Here is a 15,129-nt window from a genome sequence, read left to right on the forward strand (position 1 = left end):
CTTTGATTTCTTTGTGCCTTTCCAAGCTTTTACTTTAACTCTACAGCTCAACACTGCCTCTGCAGGTTCTTTTGGCACTACACCATCTGCCCTGTAACATAACATCTTCAAGGGCCCCAACAATTGACAATGTTACACACAGATATATCTCAGAAGACGACCATTTTCATTGAGTATAAATAGACCTGAAGAACAACAAAGCACAAGCTCATGCTCTTAATGTGAACTTTTTATTTTTTATTAAAATAATACAATTTAAAGAATGTGCAATTTTTATTTCAGCTACACTATATATTCTGGTATGCTTATGCAGTAATAATAGAAAAAAATCACCAGCCATGTATCCTTCATGTAAACATGTCATCTCCAGCAGCTTTTATATGCCTGCAAATAATTTTTATGCTTAAACTTTGTACTCAAACATTACAGTTAACGGTACTCTGCTCGGTGTGAATTATCATGTGTCTGTGCAAATCACTCTTATAACTAAATCTTTTCCGGCAAACATCACAGCGAAATTGCTTATCCTTAGCGTGAATATCCACATGTTTGTTAAGATGATAAACATAGCTAAATTTTTTTCCACAAAAATAACAACTGACTGGTGTTTCTCCACTGTGCATCATCAAGTGCTTTCTCAGGTCACGCTGAAAAATAAATCTCTGTCCGCAAACAATACAGATCAATGATTTTTCTTTAGAGTGGCTTTCTGTGTGTTTTTTAAGTTGAAGTTCATAGACAAATCTTTTCTCACAAACATCACAGCTAAATGGTTTCTCTCCTGTGTGAATTTTCACATGCTTGCGGAGGTCAGCCTTGCAAGTAAATCTTTTCCCACAATGACTACACCCAAATGGTTTCACTCCAGTATGCGCTTTCATGTGGTTACTAAAATCATACTTACGACTGAATCTTTTCCCACAAACATCACAGCCAAATGGTTTTACATGAGTGTGCGTCTTCATGTGTTGTTTGAGACTTTGTTTATGTTTAAGTATTGTTCCACAAATGTCACAGCCGAACTGTTTCTCTTCTGTACTGATTGTGATCTGGCTTTTTACAGATTTCTTATAAAAAGACCTCTCACTCTCAGAGTTTCCTACATGACTATTCAAACCTGATTCAGTTGCTCTGCTTTCCTCACGGTTATCGTTTTCTGATTCAGAATCAGACAAAGGTTTCTGCCAATGGTCATAAGTACCATCACCTTTACCAGTTTCATTCCCCATTGTCTCTGAAATAAGATGTCTTTTCACTGTTCCTGGGTTGTTTCCCGCCATTTGGATCTGGGCTGTGACTGTGTTTAATATTCCAAAATCCTCTACATCAGTTTCACCTTTCATCTGATCAGCGGAGTTGCTGGTTGGATGCTTTGCTTAATTATAATTTGATGCAATGTTGTAGATTAAGGTTCCACTTCTTGTTCTTCACTAATAAAAGAAACTGCAGTGTTAAGGAACCTGGAGAAACATCACACAATTCATTGTGTGGTCATCTCTCCTGCCTGGTCAACCATGCTTGTTCCTCATCCTTTACAAAGTAGGTCTTGGTTCTGGTTCTCTATATGCATGTCCAGTTATGGAGTAAAACCTTTAACCCCAAACTGCTGCTGTACATCTGCAAAGAGTAAAGAAAATTTGATTAGATACAACAGTGAAAACATTACAGCAGCACATCAATGATGGCAATGGTCTTTTACTGCCTTTTGTCAGAACAGATTCTGCTCAGTATCATTTTGGTAACTAAATGAAACTAAATATATCATGTGAAAATGAAAAGTCCTCCAATATTTGTCCAATATTTTGAAGTCTTTATTTGCCCCTTTAACAAACAAGATGGAGGGTGATTTACCACATAATTCAAGGATAAATTCAGCCCACCCTCAAAACCATCCTCCTGACCCCCACATCACATCCAAATCTCCCCCACCCCCCACCCATCACATCTACACTTATCCACCAACCCACCAAAGTACATTTTAATATACCAGTTTCCCATGTGATATAATATGTGGACTAGTTAAGAGGTTGACCATCTTAACTAGTTTGTTTGTTCTATTTCCTTGATCTGTTCTCAGCTATTGTGACGAAAAGGACACTGATGCAAACAAGTACACAAAGTACTGGTTGAGGTGTCTGATTTTAGAAGTTATTACACTACAGTGAGCAGTTTCAGAGGACTACAGTTGCACAGGTTAAACCTTTAGAATAATGCATTTATTTTCCAATGTTAACGTCTTTTCTTATATCCATTTTCTTAGTACAGTTAAGAATCATGAGAAAACTGTTGCCTATCCCAGCAATCAATGGGCAACAGGCAGGAATGTCTTTTCTTATTATCTAATTTTTCATTAAACAAGTCGATGTTTCTTTTGCGATGCTCTGGCTTTAATCTAAAGAAAGTGGGGTTTTTTCTCTCCCTGTGGTATCAAGAACCAGCCTTAGTATCAATACGGAGTTTAAAATTTTACTGGCACAGATAATAATCAAGAACATCTTAAACAGAAAACACCATGGTGAAATACAAACGTGGTCACAAACCTAAAAGGACAATGCAGAAAAGCTGAATATAGTGGAGGAAAACTAAACTTCAAATTCATAAGCTGTACAAGCAAAGCCTTCAAAAGTATATTGTTTAGTGGAAAAATTTCAGTTAAAATCTTAATGGTGTACAAACAATAAAACTAGTCCGTCAAAAACCTGGAAATAACCTGATGTTATGTCACATTTTAATATGATTTTAAAATCCTACAAGAAACAATTTGGCATCTGAAATAAAATTAATGAAAACCAATTATTCTATTTGTTAGCAAAGAGAAGAGGGTCAGCACTGGTCAACAAACTGGCTCTCAAACCAGTGTAACGGTCTTTTAACACGACTTCTTAAAAAGAGCATTAAACATCTACATCTCATCCAGATGCTGCTGCAAGAGCCTCACCTAAGACTAAGAGACTTGAACACATCAAACCTAGGGCTGGGCAATATGACCAAAATCTCATATCTCGATATAGCTCATTTTATTTCCTCATAATATAAAATTGTTTGTGTAATTTTGTTAATCATTAGTTATTTGGCAGATGTGCTCGGCAAAGGCAGTAGTCATCTCCTACCATCTGGGGGAACTATGGCCGTACAACGTTTCACAGGTAAAAGCCTGTTGCAGCGTTTACGTCTGGAGTTTATTATGAGCTCTTTTGTGACTTTTGCTCATTGACTCCATTCTTCATCCTAAATCTTGCGCAGGTGATAAAATGAGTTAGCTGTGTCGGAGTCAGTTGTTGGAACTGTGAGCCTTTCTGTGGTGTTTTTATATTCAAACTGCATCCATGCGACAGAAATTTCCCCTTTTATGAACAAGCTCATCAGTTTGTGTTGGATGGTCATCTTTTAGTGAATTATCCTGCTCTGAAACACGTCTGCTACCGTCTTCCTCCATATTTGTTTATATATTGCAGCTCGTAAAGCACATCTTGACGTAAAATACTGCAGTAAAGCATAAACGTGGCATAAACGATGGAGCCCCATATGAAACGACATTTTCTGTCATCCAAACAATATATATCGTCATATCGCCAAGCTCTAATCACACCAGTTTAAAAATTTTTACACTGGCTACCAGTCAGTCACAGAATAGATTTTAAAACCCTTCCGATTGTTTACAGAATCCCAGAAACTATCTGTGATATGTTCAGAAAATATAAGCCAAGCAGAGCTCTCCCAACTTGGCGACTTTCTTGCTAAATCTGGCCACTTTTTTGTTAAAACTGACTAGTGGCAAATCTAGCAACTTTTACTGGAGTTATTAGAGACTTCTCTGGTGTTTTGGCGACTGACTTGAAGGCACATATTGTTCTGCAGTTACTGTAAGGAAGGAGCAGCGGGAGCCTCTCCTGTCCTAAAGCACTCCCAGGCGGCCAGTCTCAGTCGGCTCCAGCTGCAGGTCAATGTAGAATAACTGCAGTAGGTTGTGGAAGTTCACTACATCATACTTTATGCCATTGTCAGTGACAACTGGCTGCATTATTTTCGTATACATAGTTCGGCGAGTTTAACACTGTAATATCCCTCCGTTAAGGAGCGTTACCATAGCAACGCGTTAATAAACTGGTTCAGATCAGCCGTCTTTTAACAGGTGAATGAGAGAAACGCGCTGTAGCCTGATAAGAGGTTGTTTGGCATAAAACGTACATCGAGGCCAACGTAAAATAGTTCCCATATAAGCAGTAAAGGCAGATTAAACAACTCTGAACCATGCATTAGACGGTTATAATGTGACAGTTGGTTATAATATGACTTTATAACAGCTTCGCTGTCACACGGATCGTTATAGGAAATCATTCCTGCCCACCTCAATAAGACTGTTTAATGCTTCTTCCTTGTGTCTTAGATAACATCACAAATATTACCAATGTTATCTCCTCAATCGTCGAGATCACGACGCGCAGCGTTGTTTAAAAATACCGGATAATCGTGTTAAATATTCAAGATCTCAATTTTAGCCAAAAAAAATGCATTAATTCCAATTAATAATTACAGAAACTATAACGTGTTAAAATAAATAACCCATTAAATCGCAGAACCTTTGTCAGAGGTTACCTGGTATGTTCATGCACACACTACTTTCGCTACTAACTTAGCCACATTGGCGCTATATTTAGCGATGTTTGTGTTCGTGTGAAGTTTCATGCCTTCTGGAGAAATGTTTTCCCACAATCACAGCCATGTTGTTTGTCTCCAGCACGAAGTCTTTTTATGTTTACCAAGTGTTGAGCTACAGCTGAACCCTTTTTCACACAAATAACGACCATATAGTTTCTCTCCAGTGTAAACCTTTTCTTCAAATCTGAGCTAGACTTACATTTATATCCACTAAAATCACAGCTAAATGGTCAGTCTCCAGAGAAGACTGTGTGGAGAACGTTGGAAATATGACATTATTGTTGAATGTTTTCCCACACACACACACACACACACACACCTGAACTAAGTTAGTCTTCAGCATGAATTATGCTTTAAAATTTGATTTTCAGTAAATTCTTTTCCAGAAGCATCACAACTAAATGGTTTCTCTCTTGTGGGACTTCTCACAAGTTCTTAGAATCCCTTTACTGGTAAAACAATTTCCACACACAATACACATGAATGGTTTCTCTCCAGTGTGGCTTCTCATGTGTAATGTCAATTTTGTATTTTGGTCAAACTTTTCCCCACAAACACTGCAAGCAAACGGTTTCTCTCCTGTGTGCATTCTTATATGTCTTTGTTGATTCCCATTAATCGTGCAGCAGCTTCTACAAACACCACAAACAAATGGTTTATCTCCAGTGTGGGTTCTCAAGTGCCTGCAAAGACTATCCTTAAATTCACAACTTTTCCCACAAACATCACAGCAAACCAGCTTCTCCCCTGTGTGAACCTGAATAGAAGTCTTGTTAAGCAATTCATAAAACACTGAGCCTACCGCACGATTATTCAAACCTGACCTGACTACTTTGCTCTCCTCATAGTCATTGTGACTGATCTCAGGTTTAGATCCAGAATCTAACAAAGGTTGCCACTAGGGGTGGGAAAATCGAATTAAAAAAAAAAAAAAAAAAAAATCGGAAAGCAGGATTCTTTTCTTCACAATTTCAAAATCTATTTTTTTGTTTAAAAATCAAATTTAACAGCATTATAACAGCCGAATGATGGTCTGGCTACTGTGTTGTTGTTTTTTTTTCATTGAAATGATGAAAAATGACGAGCAAAACGTTTTATAATTTTTTTTTTTTTAATCTGAAGAAAAAAAAAGAAAAAAAATCGCAATATCTGAGAATTGTGAGAATGACAATTTAAATCTAATCAGCACCAAAAAAATCAGAATTGAATCTCTCTAGATGCTGAAAAAGCATTTGACAGGGTGAACTGGAAATTCTTATTTGCAACATTAAGAAAATTCGGGTTTGGCTCATCGTTTATCGACTGGATAAAGATACTGTATAGCAATCCAAATGCATGCGTCAGGACAAATGATCAAACTTCTCACAGCTTCAGATTGCAGAGAGGCACCAGACAAGGCTGTCCACTCTCCCCCTCACTTTTTGCAATCTTTATTGAACCCTTAGCAGCTAGCATTAGACAAAACAAAGACATTAAAGGCATTAACTGTAGAAATATGGAGCATAAGACCAGTCTTTATGCTGATGATGTATTACTTTTCCTTCAAAATTCACAATCATCCATCTGTCAGACAATCGCACTCATCAATAAATTCTCATCAATTTCTGAATATTCCATTAATTGGTCTAAAACCACCGTTCTACCCATCAACTGTTCCTTCCATAATACTCCTGACACTGCTTTACAGTCAGGAGATATTAGATACTTGGGAATAAACATCTCACCCAGACTGTCAGACCTTATAAAGCTAAATTATGTCCCCCTACTAAAAACAATTGAGGACGATCTCACACGGTGGAAATCTTTACCCATATCACTAATGGGAAGAGTTGCAACTATAAAAATGATGATTCTACCTCAAATCAATTATCTGTTTTCAATGATCCCCATTAAACCTCCCTCCACCTGGTTTAAATCGCTGGACTCTAATGTTACTAGATTTCTCTGGAAAGACAAACCACCACGGATTAGTCTAAAAACACTCCAGAAGACTAAAGATAGCGGTGGCTTAGACTTGCCTAATTTCCAAAATTACTTTATAAGCAATAGACTACAATACATCTCTAAATGGCTTAAACCTAGCTATCTAGATGAACCATGGCTTAATATAGAAGAAGCTATGTGTGAGGATATGGCAATTTCAGACCTGCCATTTATCAGCACAGCTGTCAAACGCCAAAAATGCTTTAAAAGCATTAATATCAGCTCCTCACTAATGGCCTGGTGGGAATTTCTTAAACTAACCAAATCCTTGCTTATTCCATGCAAACTTACACCTATTTGGAACAATCCCGACATCCAGCAAAACCGGAAAATGATAAACTTCCCTCAGTGGAAGAACAAAGGAATAAAACAGTTAGAACATTTAATAGAAAATGGGAACTTTCTCCCTTTTGATACAAACACTTCACGATATGAAATCAGCAGCACAAAATTCTTAGAATACCACCAACTTAAATCTATTATAGGTAAGAAATACACCCCTGATCAATTAAACTTGCAGCTACGTATCAGGGCTGCAGAATTCTTAAATCTCAATGCCCCGAAACTGTTATCCAAAATATATAGATTACTATCAAAGCTAGACGATTCCATATGTCTCCCAACTTCTAAATGGGAAGCAGACTTATCCAGTAACTTTGACCAAAATGAATGGTCACAAATCTGTTCAAATACATTTACAATGACTAAGAATTCAAACATGCAACTAATACAATTTAAAATTCTGCATAGAACTCATTATACAGGACACAGGATGTTCAGGATGGGTCTGTCACAATCAAACATCTGTCCACACTGCACTGGCAACACAATTGACAGCTACTACCATGCTTTGTGGTCTTGCCCACCTGTCCAGGAATTCTGGTTTCAGGTATGTAAAGATCTGTCAAATTGCTTCAAATGTAACATCCCTACAAACCCCAAACTGGGCCTACTGGGTTACTTGGGTGAAATTAACATAGAATTTAATTCTGCAAACTTAATCCTCACCAGTTTATGTATCGCAAAGAAAACTATCCTTCTAAACTGGAAAAGCAAACAAAGTCTGTGTATCCAGCAGTTCAGAAATCTCATTAGATCACATCAGTGTCGAGATGATGTCTGCCTCCTCAAGAGATCAGTCAGCTGAACTTCATTCCCTCTGGTCCCTTGTGATCAGCTCCATCACTTAGTATGGGGGGAGAATGTGACCTTATTGCGCTCGGGGTATGTTGGCGCGTGGGTTGTATTGGGGTGTGCCTGTGTTGGAGGAGTGAGGGTATGTGTGTGTGTGTGTGTGTGTGTGTGTGTGTGTGTGTGTGTGGGGGGGGGGGGGGGGGGTGTATATGCGGAATGGGATGTGTGAGTGAGGGTGAAGTTTGGAGGGGGGCTATGGGTGGTGGAGGGGTATTTGGTGGGGCATGTGTGGTTGGGTAGAAGTAGAGGGATGTGAGCGTGTGTGTGTGTGTGTGGGGGGGGGGGGGGTGAGCGTGTGTGGGGGCGGGGGCGATTGGGGTTCGTGTGACTTGGTATGGGTGAGTGAGTAGAGGTGGGGTGGGGTTGTATATGTGATGGATGATGTGCATGGATTGCAGAGGGTTGTGTGGATGGGGGTTGAGAGGGGAGTGCGTGTTTGGGAGGGGGGGGGGGGGGGTATGCATGTATATGTGTGAGGGGAGTGCGTGTTGGGGGGGGGGGGGATGCATGTATATGTGTGTGTGGTTTGGTGGTGGGGGGGGGTGGTGTCCTGTACCCGGGGGCGCGGCTGGTGCGCTGGGGTGGGACCTGGCTGCCGCTGGGTGGCGGTCTGGGGATCCTGGTCCTCCGTCGGTGTGGGCTGTGCCCTCTGCCTGCGGGGGCGGGGGGCTGCTCACGGGCTCTTGGGTCCCTGGGTCCTGCGCTCTGTCTGCCCTAGGTGGCCGGTGCCCGGCGGGATCGGCCCTTGCCGGCCTGGGCCTGCTGGGGCCTGTTCCCCCTGACTGCGGGGGACTCTGGTTGGGCACCTCCTTCGCCACCTCCTGGGCAGATGCATGGCTGGCTCTGGAGTGGGGGGGTTGGGATCTGTACCTGGGGGCGACTGTCGGTTACCCGGGTCTCTGGGTTCTCCTGGCCTTCCTCTAGCTGTAGGCGGGCGGGGTCACATTGGCATGATCACTCTTCTCTAAACACGTTCCACTCTGAATGTTCTGCATGAATGTTCTGCATGTGTCACAGTCACTGAGTCATCCAGCAAGTTTATTCACTAACAGCAGGTAGCTCTCTTTCTGTCTTTTTGACTTAACTTGCTAGTTTCTGGTCCTCATGATTGTCAACGGTTTTGTTCTCCACGAATCTAGAGTTGGCTTGTGTGGGTGTATATATTTATGTGTGTGGGTGGGTATGTGTGTGTACTTATGTGTATGTGTATGTGTATGTATGTATGTGTATGGATATGTATATATGTATGCATGTGTGTGAGTGTATGTGTATGTATGTATATGTATGTGTATGTGTGTGTATGTGTATGTATGTGAGTATGTATATGTGTATATATGTATATATATATATATATATATGTGTGTGTATGTATGTGTATATGTATGTATGTATATCTATCTTTATGTATGCATGTATGTGTACATGTGTGTGTATGCATGTGTATGTATGTGTATATGTATGTATGTATGTATATATGTATATATATAATGTATGTGCGAGTGTATATACATATATATGTAGGTGGGTATGTATGTGCATATACATGTATGCATTGATCTCTTTCTTTTGGTTTTTTTTTTGTTTTTTTATGTTCTCTTTCTGCCCCTTTCCTGTCCTTTCCAGTCGGGTCCAGCAGCATGAACTGTAATACAAGCTATTATCCAAAACAAATTGAAAAATAAAATAAGAATCAAGAAATACAAGGGGATCATTACATCTACAAAAGTTCCCCTTGGCAAAATAAATTTGCTCAGCAGAACACAGCATCCAGAACATCAGTCTGCTTGCTTAAATGCTGGACAAGACAACAACAAAAAAAAAAAAAGAATTGAATCGAGTCGGGACAAAAGCATATCGTCACAACCCTAGTTGCTGCTGATGTTCACAATCATCACCTTTACTATTTCCAGTCCTCATTGTTACATAGACAATATATGTTCTAGGAGTATTTTGTTGTATCTGACTGTTTGGATCTGCGTTTAAATGTTTCTAGTCTTCCCAAAGTTCTCAACAAAATGTATTCATTCATCTAATTAGCTGAGCAGCTCATTGGACAGCCTGCCTCTATGTTCTTTTCTATTTTAATTTGATAAAATGTTTAAGATGGAGATTACTCTTCTTGTTCTTAATTCATCACAGAAACAGCAGTGTTTGAAAACTTAGTGAAACCTCACATTGTATATTTTTAAGGTCCTCCACTCTTGCAAAGCTGCTTCTCCTCCTTTGTTTCCAGCAGGTCTTCCACTCAGGTATTTTTATGGACATCTAAATTTGGGTTTTATTTATTTAATTTATTTATAACAAACAGCTGTTACATAACTGTGGACAATAATGAAACCCTTCTTGATTATAAACAAATATTAAAAAAAAAAAAAAAAGTCGCAATTGCAAAATCACTTTAACATAATAAATCCACTGTCACCATTTAGCACGTTAAAAAAGATCCATGCTAAAATGTTGTTTGGCTAATTCCATAAACTGTATGTAAAAGATTGACGGAGTGTCTGTGATGTCACCCGTAGGTTTCTGAAGAGATGAAGGTGAAGGTTTGCCTTCGTTTCCATCCACCACACAGCAGTGTTTGGGACCTGGTGAAACATCACACAGCTCATTGGTTGGCTTACCTTCCTGTCCGTTTACATAGTTCTTAACTGTCCTCCTTCATATAAAGCAGGTTCCAGTCTTTATCGGTATGTCCAGGTTAGGGCTTCATTCCTTGGAATACGTCCTTTTGAATATCACCAGCTGCGATTGCCTGCAAAGAATAATGAAACACAGCTTTAAAACATTTCTCCAGTACGTTTAATGCTGCAGTTTTTCCCTTCACATTGATAATGGCAAAATTTCTGAATTGAACCCGTATTTCCGTGTTAGGCTACTCTGCTGTCAGACATTTGCTATGATGAGCAGGGGAGGGGGGCTAATTAAATTTCATTAGTTTAACCCAACGGTGAGCTAAACATCCGACAAGCTGATTACATGTGGAGCAGAGAGGCTGATAGATTTTAAAGTAGTTAAGACATAAAAATATTCATGGATAACAGCAAACAACACTTTGTAACATTAATTATTCTAATGCTACTAGAGCTGCAACTATCGAGTACTTTTGGAATCGGGTACTCTGTCGATTATTTCTTAGAGTAATCCGAGTACTCTAGGATTATTTAATTTTTTTTTTTAAATTATAATTTGTAAAACAAATACTAGAAACTCAACCAAAGTAAATCTAAAAATTTATATTGTGAAGCTTTTGCATGTGTTGTTACTACATGTTGTTACTGCATGTGTTGAGGAAAATGTTTTAAAATATGATACTTTAAAAATGTTTTAAAAGTATCATATTTAAAAATGTGCCAACGTGTTTGTGCATGCGCTCAATGTGTGGAGAAACAATTCTCAACCGGTCGCGAATTTCTGCCTTTTAAAAGATTAAGAAGAATAATTCACGTAGAAAGAAGAAGTGACTTGTAAACATGTCCAAAGTATCTACGAACTAGTCTTGGTGGACGACACGCCTGTTAAAAGTGTGTCTGTTTAATAAGGAATAAAATAATAAGTTTGCTGAAGGAACAGAGGCTACGCCTGCCGTCACACGCTGCTTAAAACATGCGCTTTGACTCTGCATGTGTGCAGGAGAGACAGATGAGGGATGGATTACAAGACTGTTAACGTGCGTTAGCATCTTACAACTTGCCATGACTCGTCACTGCTGACTAATATCACAGGTTATAACACTACATTTTAACAGCCGCTGCTGTTGATATAAATCAGGAAGCTGAATCTCCGCATGGAGCAGCGAAGTGTGTGTGTGGGTGGGGGGAGGGGGCGTTTCAGGTGCTGCAACATTGAGACCTGCTTTACAGCACACACACACTGCACTACGTTTTCTGCCCTTTTCAGTGAGAAATGGCCCCACACTTGCGACTTTTTTGGTCTTTGCCTCCCCTCTTCTTCATTCTCTGCCACTAGAGACCAAAGCAACGAGAATCTTCAGACAGAAAGCAAACCGCTCGCCGCTGCTGATTGAAATGTCCGTCATCAGTCCGGGTGAAACAGTCATACTGTACAGACACACCGTAGGCGACAGATTCTGTTTTTATATATTTTATAAATGTTTAAATATTTTATATGTTTACTGAAACAGTGATGTAGTCCATCCGAACAGCGCAGTAGTCTGAGAATGCCGCCATGATGCATAAATTAAAATATATCACCACATGATATTAATTAAACGGAGCCTCGATGCAATTTATTTGCCTCGATCAATTTTTTTACTCAAGTTACCAGAGTAATCGTTGCAGCCCTAAATGCTACCATAACCTAATGATGTTAACACTGGTTAGTTTAAAACAACATCAGTTATGGTGATATTGGTTATTGGCACGTTTACAGCGTCCTGTTGTAGTTTCTGCTTCAGTAAACCAGAAACACAAAATCTAAAACTAACCGCTCACTGGGGCTGTTCGATTACGGCAGAAATTAAAATCACGATTATTTTGACTGACATTGAGATCTCGATTATTTAACACAATTATCCCTTTATCATTAACAACACAATTTTTTTTCAACATTAAACCGTGACTTTTACAAAAATATCTTTAGGATTCCACATATCTTAGAAAACAAACAAACATGAAGCTTTGTCTTGACAAAGTGCAAATACTGATATAAACTGAATAGATAAATATAAGTAAGGTTTAAACAACGCTACGCGTCATGGTGTTCTAGACTCCACATCGGGCATTATAACCGTCTAACACACGGATACAAGTTGTTTAATCCGCTTTTACCATAGTCCCACACAGTAAATATTTTATAACCAATTTGTATTTCTTTTCTACAACATTTGCTAAAGTATAGGAACTATTTCATGTTCGCCTGGATGTGGTTTTTATGCCAAACAACCGCTGTCTGGCTACAGCGCATTTCTCTCGTTCACCTGTTAAAAGACAGCTGAGCTGAACCAGTTGATTAACGCGTTGCTATAGTAACACCCTGTAATAGAGGGATATTACAATGTTTAACTCACCAAACTACGTGTACGTTTATATAAAGACAAAGCAGCCAGTTGTCATTGACAATGGTATAAACTATGTTTAGGTGAACTTCCACAACCTACTGCAGTTATTCTACATTGACCTGCAGCCGGAGCCGACTGAGACTGGCCGCCTGGGAGTGCTTTAGGACGGGAGAGGCTCCCGCTGCTCCTTCCTTACAGTAACTGCAGAACAATATGTGCCTTCAAGTCAGTCGCCAATCTAATAACTACAGCAAAAGTTGCTAGATTTGTCACTTTTAACAAAAAAAAGTCACCGGATTCAGCGAAAAAGTCACCAAGTTGGCAACAGTGTCTGAATGAAACCAAAACAGCTGTGGGAGGAGTTTACAGCACAGTGCTGCAATGCCAGAGATGCTCGATTAGCAGCTGAAGACAGCAGGAGAGGAAACTGCAAAGAGAAAACTAATCGCACCCTTTTATATTTATGATTGTTGAAAACCCAGATCGTGATCTAAATTAAAATCCGATTAATCGCCCAGCCCTGCCGCTCACAAGGAAGTACTTCCACAAACCGTGATGCAAGAAGAGTGTAAGTCAGGAAAAGGAGTGTGCCAAACATACGTAGAGCCTGAAGCAGTGACGATGTAGCTGACCTTATGCAAATGCTGCACAAGTATAAATCAAACATGGTAACAACAGAGGTGATTAGTGTTTTATTACTCTTGAGATCAACGTCACCAGTCACAGATTGTATGTAGGGCCCCCATATCAGGCATCTTCTAACCTTACATTCAGTAAAATTGGTCCAGATGCATCATCTGCTGGTTACCTGAATAATGCAGTTTGCAAACCTGTGGCGTCCATGTTTAAGGATCTACAAAAATAATGCTTAAACAAATTCAAAACCTGTGACACATCCACTGTATTCATGCATAACTGTTATTAAAAGTTAGCATATTTTCAGCTTCGCTGCACCATCACATAGCAGGAAGAGTTCTTTTTTCACAGAAGTAATAGATTAAATTGCTGTACTCATCCTCCCTGCAGATTCATGTCTTGTCACCAGTCGAGACTGAAAGTCTTGTATGTTTATGAAGTACTACCATAACTTGTGTAGGATTTTCTCTGTGACACGCTGCCCAACCCCAGCTTATCTGGAATTGCTGTCGCATCCTACCTGTACTCAGAGTTCTCTCTTTAAAGTGAAAGTCCATCTGAACTGACTCGATGTCATCTTTTGGTCTACCTTTTCCTCCCCTTTTCAAATGTCAGCTTGCGTTACCATGACGACTCAGCCACTGTGCATGTTGAAAATGGCCAGAGTATTAATATCTAGTTGCAGCTTTGTGATGTGGTATATAAAGTAAAACGCAGCTGTCATGTTAAGCTAAATATTCAGATTCTTTCTTCTTTCTTAAATACTTTTACAGTAGCATACATCCAATAAGTGCCTGCTGTTGTCGCCAACATTTCAGACAGCTCTTACAAACATGAGATTTTTTGTTTTAAACCAAATAACTTATGATACATGTTTATAACGTGCCCACCATCTCGTATTCAACTTACAGTAATATCTCCGTGATGCTTCACAGTGGATGGCAACAGATTACATTCACACATTGCAGGACGGCTCCACGCGCCATGTGCTCCTGACCAGGAAGTAGGAAGCGACCAAAACAGGAAGTTCGTAAAAGGAAGTGACGTAATCACCATTTACAATATTGTTTTGTTTTTAAGGCGTTTTTTTCGCCTCCTACATTGTTTTCCTTTAAACTATGAACTAAAAAATATTTTTAAACAAAAATATCCCTGGAAAACAACACAAGCGTATGTGTTAAAACTAAAATGACCTTTGGATTTTTTTTTTTTTTTTTTTAAATTTAATACCTTTGTTCTTGTACACTTCTTCCTAGTTTGGAAGAAAATTCTTGGTCTGAAGACTTCAAATTTCTTCCTATAAACAGTTTTTGGAAACGTTTGAGCGAATGTTTTCTAAGAGATGCCAAGGTTTATTTTTAAAAGCTTTTAGCAGCACTTTGCTGGATCATAAATATTTTTTTATGCCTGATAAATGGTTTATCTTTCTAACCCTAACCCTTTTTTTCTGCATCTGCAGTCTTTGTGACAGACTACCACAGAATACCCATTTAAAAATATTTCTTTACCAAGTACTTGTCTGGTGCTGAGACAACACTGATTCATTTCTATTATTATTTAAAGTGGTATGTTTTACCTATTTTGTTTCATTTTATCTTTTGTTTTATCAGGTAAAGAGATTCTCATTTGCAAACAGA

General features: G+C 39.1%; 1 long non-coding RNA gene across 1 annotated transcript; it reads right to left on the reverse strand.

Moving 5' to 3' along the window:
* Positions 1–767: 767 nt before the first annotated feature.
* Positions 768–14,485, reverse strand: LOC306760406. The gene is made up of 3 exons (XR_013771443.1): positions 14,402–14,485; positions 10,461–10,591; positions 768–1,617 (listed from the first exon to the last, which is right to left on the reverse strand). It is a non-coding gene; the product is annotated as an uncharacterized lncRNA (long non-coding RNA).
* Between the last annotated feature and the right edge of the window lie 644 nt (positions 14,486–15,129).

The sequence above is a fragment of the Telmatherina bonti genome (genome assembly GCF_933228915.1).
Source record: "Telmatherina bonti genome assembly, chromosome: 9".
Classification (NCBI taxonomy): Eukaryota; Metazoa; Chordata; class Actinopteri; order Atheriniformes; family Telmatherinidae; genus Telmatherina; species Telmatherina bonti.